We start from the raw sequence: 7005 nt of genomic DNA on the forward strand, positions 1-7005 counted from the left end.
AAGATCAATATGACTCGTGGGGTCAAACAGGGCGATCCGTTATCACCAATCCTTTTCAACCTTGTAATTGACGAGGGAGTTGCAAGGGTTAAGGAATCTGGTGAAGGAATTGGGTTCGGGGATCAAAAAGGTGTCAGCACTGGCATTCGCCGACGATCTGGTTTCGGTGGCGAAGACTCCGACTGGCCTGCAACAGGCAATAGACATTATGGCGGAGACTCTTGCGAGGGGTGGACTTCGGGTAAACCCGGGAAACTGTCGTTCCCTCAGAATGGAGGTCGACGGCAAGCGTAAGAATTGGTTATGTCAACTAAAGTTGAACCTTTCAAGTCTTAGGTACCGCTATCGGCTCCATGAACGCTGAGGACGACCATAAATACCTCGGTATTCTCGTCGAAGCAGGAGGAAGGCGATAATCCTAAGGTGCCCTGCTGGAAGAGGGGCTCCGTAACATCACCAGAGCTCCTCTAAAACCTCAACAGCGTATTGCCTTGCTCGTGGGACACAGTGCCAAAGCTCATGCATTGCTTGGTGCTGGGGAAGTCTATAAGACACAGCTAGCACGCATGGAGACAGGTACGAGTTGCGAGTCGCCGCTGGCTCCGTCTAGCCCATGACGTGCCCTGGGCCTACTTCCACTCGGCGGCAGGAGATGGTGGGGTTGGTATACCGGACTTTGTCTGAACCGTTCGACTATATAAACAAGCCACGATCGAGAAATTACTCACCTCGACCGACCCAGTGATTCAGGCAGCTGTCCGGGAGCCTGCAGTGTTGAGCAAGCTGCAACGCTGGACTGGACCCGCGTGCACTGCTGATCGGTAAGAGAGTAATAAACTCGAACGCCATCACATATGGAGGACTAATCTCATCAGCACCGTCGACGGTGCGGGTCGCGTTCCAGCTACTATCGTGCTTCAGGTTAGTGGATGGGTAAATAGTTAGAAATGCTTCCTGTCCGGGTCTAATGAAGGCCGTCCAAGTGAGGATTGGCGCTTTACCCACCCCCGCCAGGGATTCCATAGGCCGGCCCGAGATCAACGGCTTCTGTGACACTTGTCATAAGCCCGGTACGATCGGCCATATCGCTCAGAGATGTGCCCACGTACCCATGGTGGGAGGGTAAGGAGGCATGACAACAACAGTGCCTATTTGGCCGGACGATTGAGACAGAGGGGGTACGAAGTGTCCTGTGAGGCCCGCATTCCGATTGTGGGGTCCTTTAGGAAGCCGGACATCGTGGCTTCCAAAGGAAGAGACGTTCATGATCGATACTCAAGTCTCTGGTGTCCATTTCGCACTTTCAGTTGCACATCAGCACAAGTGCAGCTATTACGGCACCCCGGAAGTCCTTCAGGGCGTTCGGGATTTCACCAGGAAAGGCATCGTGCATGTAACATCTGCCACATTAAATTGGCGAGGCGCATGGTGCCAAGAAAGTGCGAGTGCTCTCAGAGGGCTTACTTACCGTGACCTAAAGGTGTGCTCAGTAAAAGCCCTAACCTGGACCCACTCCTTTTACAGGATGTGGTCCAACAGCACAGGTTAGCAATCGGGCCTGCCTTGTACATCTGGTGTCGGCTATCGGGCTAGTGAAGATGGTTCCCCCTTTGTGCGCTGTTGGTGAGCGAGATTAGGCTGTTCTCCCGAAGCTCCAAGGGCAGGTACCAGTTCCTGAAGGCGGGTTGTCATAACGAGCGGTGGTTGCCTTGGAAGGGTCGTCTGCTACTCCCGTACGACAGGCCGCACTGGAAGGTGAGCGGTGCTGGAGGGTCTTGTGTGTGTCAGTCAGTAAGGTGAGGTATGTTCAAACCATCGTCTAACTGCCGCCTCTCAACTTACTTCTATCTATGCTATCACCAGTCTCATCTACCAACTTCCTCTTGGTGTCCATACATTCCTTTCTTCAATAAACAACTTCTTTCACTGTCAACATGTAGTTTAGGTCACCTATTGACGAAACCACTGTTGTATTAGATCAAAACTAACAAAAAAGATGCACGTCCCATCACTAATTGGGGATCCATGAAGAGAATCTATGCCTACGTACCCATGGGGGAAGAGTAAAGCGGCATGATGACATCAAAGCCTTTTTAGCCGGGCGGTTGGGGAAAAAAGGTTACGAGGTGGTATACGAGCCTCGTATTCCTATTGTTGGGTTCTTTCGGAAGCCGGACATAGTGGCTTCCTGAGGGTCCGAGGCCAGCATTATAGATATGCAGGTCTCTGAAGTCTGCTTAGCTCTTTCAGCTGCCTATGATCACAAGTGCAGCAACTACGGTACCCCGGAAGTCCTTACGGCGCAATCTTTAGAGAATGTGGTCCAAGAGCAAAGGCTGATAATCGGTAGCCCGCTGCGTACATCTGGTGTCGGCCCTCGGGCCGGTGAGCGTTTCTCCCCCTTTGTGTGCTCGTAGGTGACAGTTGGCTGTCCGTCGCCCCAAGGTTCATTGGCGAGTACCTATTCCCGAAGGCGGTTCCGTTTGTATGGGGTGGAGGCGTCTTGGCGGGATTGCCTGCTGCTCCTCTCCGACAGGCCGAATTGGGCGGTATTTGTGTTGGGGACTGCTTCTGTGTGGTGCATGGATAAGTAAGGTAGGCCCACAACTTTTCTTTCTGCCTAACTCGTTCTTCCTTGTGCACGTTTCCGTTTAACCCCACTCTTCTTTCACTATCTATACATGTAAATTAACCTGTTTTTATCATCTTTATTTTACTTAACCAAATATCCTACCGAAGCACAATGCAGCATAAATACACTCAATTGGCAAGAGAAAAGAATACCGCTTGCCGAACCATACATCTGTATTTTGCGCCGAGTTGTTTGCTAGTGATCAAACCATAGACTATATGACAAATCCAAATAAGCAATATTTTTTTCAGATTCTCTTTCTCCTCTTAAAGCAAAGTGCTCTGAACATAGAGTGCTCTGATTTACATGACAATATTATTGATAAACTTCATTCGTGTGAAAAAATATGACCTTGATCTGGGTGCCTGGCTGGTCATTGCAATGCATACGGCAATAGCAGGCAGACAGCTTGGCTAAGTCGACCTCAGAACTCGAGGTCTTTCCGATCCCTCGGGACCTGGGGTCCTGCCTTTCCTTGGGAAAGAGATCAATCCATCTCCTGTGGCAGAGTCAGTGAACCAACCTGACAATCAACATGAAATACAAGCAGGAAGTGGCGGACTGGAAGACCTCATATCGCAAGAACAGAAGAGAGGTCGTCGTGCTGGCCAACCTCAGAATCAACTCTACATTTATTACCCACATGAAGCCGTCCATCAACAAAAACTTTCCACCAAAATGATAACAATGCCAAGAAATCTTAACAGTAGAACGTTTACGATGCCATACCTTCAATCAACACAGGAAAAATTTAATACACTATTACATCAGAAAATACATCTGTTCTAATATTATCAATGTACTCGGGGACAACTCGAGTACTATTGACAAACTAATGGTCTTCCTCAAAGAAACAAAATTAATCAAGATGGTGGAAGGTGGTTCGTGGGTAGTTCTTTGTGGCGGCGATGACTTCGGGGTGAGGCTCCTCCCGCTTGGGTCTGTCGTATGTGGGTGAACATGTCCACTCATTACACGGTCGGCAGTGAGGGAAGGTGATTATCCTCCGGGCAGCTGCGCCATGAGATTGATCCAGTGGACCTCCGAATAAATTATTATATTTTATGTTCATGACGTGGTGAAGGAGTATCTCTATAGTCTGTCCAATCTTTTCACATTCTTGGGTAAACTGCAACTGTGAGTGCTGAGCCGACTGGGTGGTATTTGCCGCCACGTCCGCCCAATACCCACAAAATCTTTTCTTTACATTATTCATTTTACTTATAATCTATGTATCATTACAATATAAGAATTATACTTTTCCTATTTTTCCTACATTTTCTATTCCATTTTCTTTTCTTTAGAATAGGTATTTAGGGATGATTTCAATGACATTAAATAGGGTAATGACCTTCCTCATGGGTCGACGATCAAAACCCAACAAACAGACATATGCATCAGCATTGATATACAAGAATGTTATGTGTACAGTTACAACACACACTCCTCCCGTCACAAAGACCATCGCCACAGAGAAACCTGATCCTGTTCCCATACCTTCTCCTCGTTCAGAACCCAAAGTCCAAACCTCCTCTTCTGCCAAAGCCACGACCTCTGTATAATCCAAAGACAAAAAAGAAGACAAGATTAACTGGGGACTCATCCAAGTCCGAAATAAAAAATCGGGCCTCAAAGGTTGGCCGGTTTAATAGCTCTTAAACTACCACGTTCATTATCATCCAGTGGAATTGTAGAGGCCTTACTTATAAGCGAGCACAACTCCAACTGTTGCTTGCAACGTACAGGCCACACGTAATCTAGCACAGTCGAACACTATTCTGTTCTAGATAGCTATCACTCGTATAGATGAGAATCATGGGGTAGCTAGCTACCTCCATCAAAGCCAACCCATACAGAAGCCCACCCACACGGAGTGAATCAAATTCTACTCTAGAGCCGTCGCATAAAGAATAAATTCTAGTAACACCCACCTAGCCATTTGTTCGCACTTGACAATGATGAGCTGAATTCATTTGGTAACCAATTACCCGACAGAAAACTAATTCTAGGATGCTTTAATACTCATCATCATCAGTGGGGAAGTATCCAGGCAGACTCTAGAGGGAGACAAATGGTTGACTTTATACTCAATTCTAGCCTCACTCTTCTGAACGACTGTAGTAGAATTTGGGTAGACGACCGAACTGGCAATATCTCAGCAAATGATTTATCCTTGTCATCACCAGACACACTGAGTAATATCACTTGGGGTACTTACGGAGACTCCCTAGGGAGTAACCATTTCCCGATCTGTCTTTCCTATACATGCGACACCACCACGAATCCGTCTCCACCAAAATTCAATTAGATTGCCGTAGGCAAACCTTCCTAGATAAATCTGATATATATATTGATGCCAAAGTTCTTAATATAACTACCATTATATTTAGGCTGCTGAGAATTATGTACCTAAAGTTTCTACAATTTCCAGTATGCATAGAGTTCCTTGGTGGACACCAGATTGCCGTAATGCACTGCGTGAACACAATAGGAGATACAGGATTTTCGTTAAAGAGCTTTCAGATAACTTTGTAGCCTACAAACATGCGAGGGCTCAGGCAACAAGAACAATAAAACAAGCCCAAAAAAAACTCTTGGCGTGGCAGTCTCAACTATCAACAAGGACACGCCTATCAGTCAAGTCTAGTCCACAGTAAGAATATTTTAAAAAGCTACAATCCTCCTCTACCTCCACACCTCACCACTCAAGGCTACCTAGACAACCCAGTTGACAGCCAACCCCCTCGCCAGCAGATTCTCAGAAATCGGTAGCTCGGACAACTGCCACCAACGTTTTCTCCATCGTAAACTCCAGGCCGAGCTAACTGAAGATGACTTTGTCAAAGAGGATTCCGAAGAACATCAATACAACAAACAATTTACTACAGAAGAACTACTTCTTGCCCTAAAATCCTGTAAAAGTTACAGCCCGGTGCCTAGCAGAGTAACTTACGGGACCATTCAGCATTTTACTCAGCACAACCTGACTAACCTGTTAGCACTGTACAATGAGATTTGGACGTTTCGAACGTTTCCAAACTCGTGACACTTGGCGTATGTCGTCCCGATCCCAAAGGGTTCTGGACGCCTTAAGAATGTAAATTAGTTTCGACCTATTCTGCTGAAGAACTGCATTTGCAAGGTCACGGAAAAATGATAAATAGAAGGCTTCTTTTCTTCTTGGATTGGAAAAATTTATTGAATGATCAACAATGTGCTTTCCATAGCAACAGACGCACAATGGATCATCTAATAAATCTGGGAGATTCTATTTTAGATTCATTTAGTAAAAACCATTCTTTGCTTGCATTATTTTTAGACTTAGAAAAAGCCTTCGACATGACATGGCGAAACGGAGCCTTAAGCAAACTTTATGTCCACTTCCACACTGACGGATCACATTTTCAATTGTGTCTGAAGGTTCTACTTCAAGAGTGATTGTTTTTCCAGTAAGGGTCTTCACATCTTGGTTACATCCACACACATTTAGGCACCCCACTCTGAGCCTTCGCGGAGGATGCTTTACTTGTGGTGCTGACTTCCCGTTGCAGGAATTTGGAGTCAGTCCTCGGCTGTCACCTGGCGGCTCCTTCCTGGCGCACTGTCGTGTGGCGTAGTGAGTTTCCACCCAGAGCGAAGGCGGAGAGCGCCAAGAGCGTTAACGTGCACCCAACCATGTCTCCAGAAACACTGGCCTCTGGCGGGCGGGGGCGACACCTCCTCCCCAGTCTCTCAGGACCTTCAGCAGCTTCTCTCCACTGATAAAAGGAAGGTTGAGTAACTGCCCGATGACTGGCATGCGACGCAAAAAATTAACAGCTACGGGGAAGAATCCACTGAATAATAAAATAAAACCATAAACTTCAATACACATGCCAATTAATGGCCAGCCAAGCAGGACAATCAAAATGCCTCCAAAGAAAGCTCCTGATCCTTTCCACTTGCGTTTTTGGAAGAAGAATCGGAATGTGCGTTCAAGACCAGCTATAAATGCTAGACCCGCAAGGAAGAGAATATTGCCAATGGCCAGTAGTCCTTTGTCAAAAAAGAGAATGACACCCAAGAAGATAAAGGAGACCCCAAAGGCAGCAAACCCAACTCCAATTTTCTGAGTGTCTGTGATGTTGATCATGGTGAGAGTTGTATTACAGGAGACACGAAGACATGTTTTGAAAGACATGAGAAGAAAGATCAAGAGAGGCAAGTGTTTTGGGAGCAGCTGAATGAGTGTGTTAGTGGTTTTGATGCACGAGACCGGGTTATAGTGATGGGTGATTTGAATGCAAAGGTGAGTAATGTGGCAGTTGAGGGAATAATTGGTATACATGGGGTGTTCAGTGTTGTAAATGGAAATGGTGAAGAGCTTGTAGATT

The 7005-nt window shown here is 46.5% G+C and overlaps 1 pseudogene; it reads right to left on the reverse strand.

Moving 5' to 3' along the window:
- Positions 1 to 6290: 6290 nt before the first annotated feature.
- Positions 6291 to 6764, reverse strand: LOC139766179 (vesicle transport protein GOT1B pseudogene; annotated as a pseudogene).
- Positions 6765 to 7005: the final 241 nt, after the last annotated feature.

Source organism: Panulirus ornatus, chromosome 57 (genome assembly GCF_036320965.1).
Source record: "Panulirus ornatus isolate Po-2019 chromosome 57, ASM3632096v1, whole genome shotgun sequence".
Taxonomy (NCBI): domain Eukaryota; kingdom Metazoa; phylum Arthropoda; class Malacostraca; order Decapoda; family Palinuridae; genus Panulirus; species Panulirus ornatus.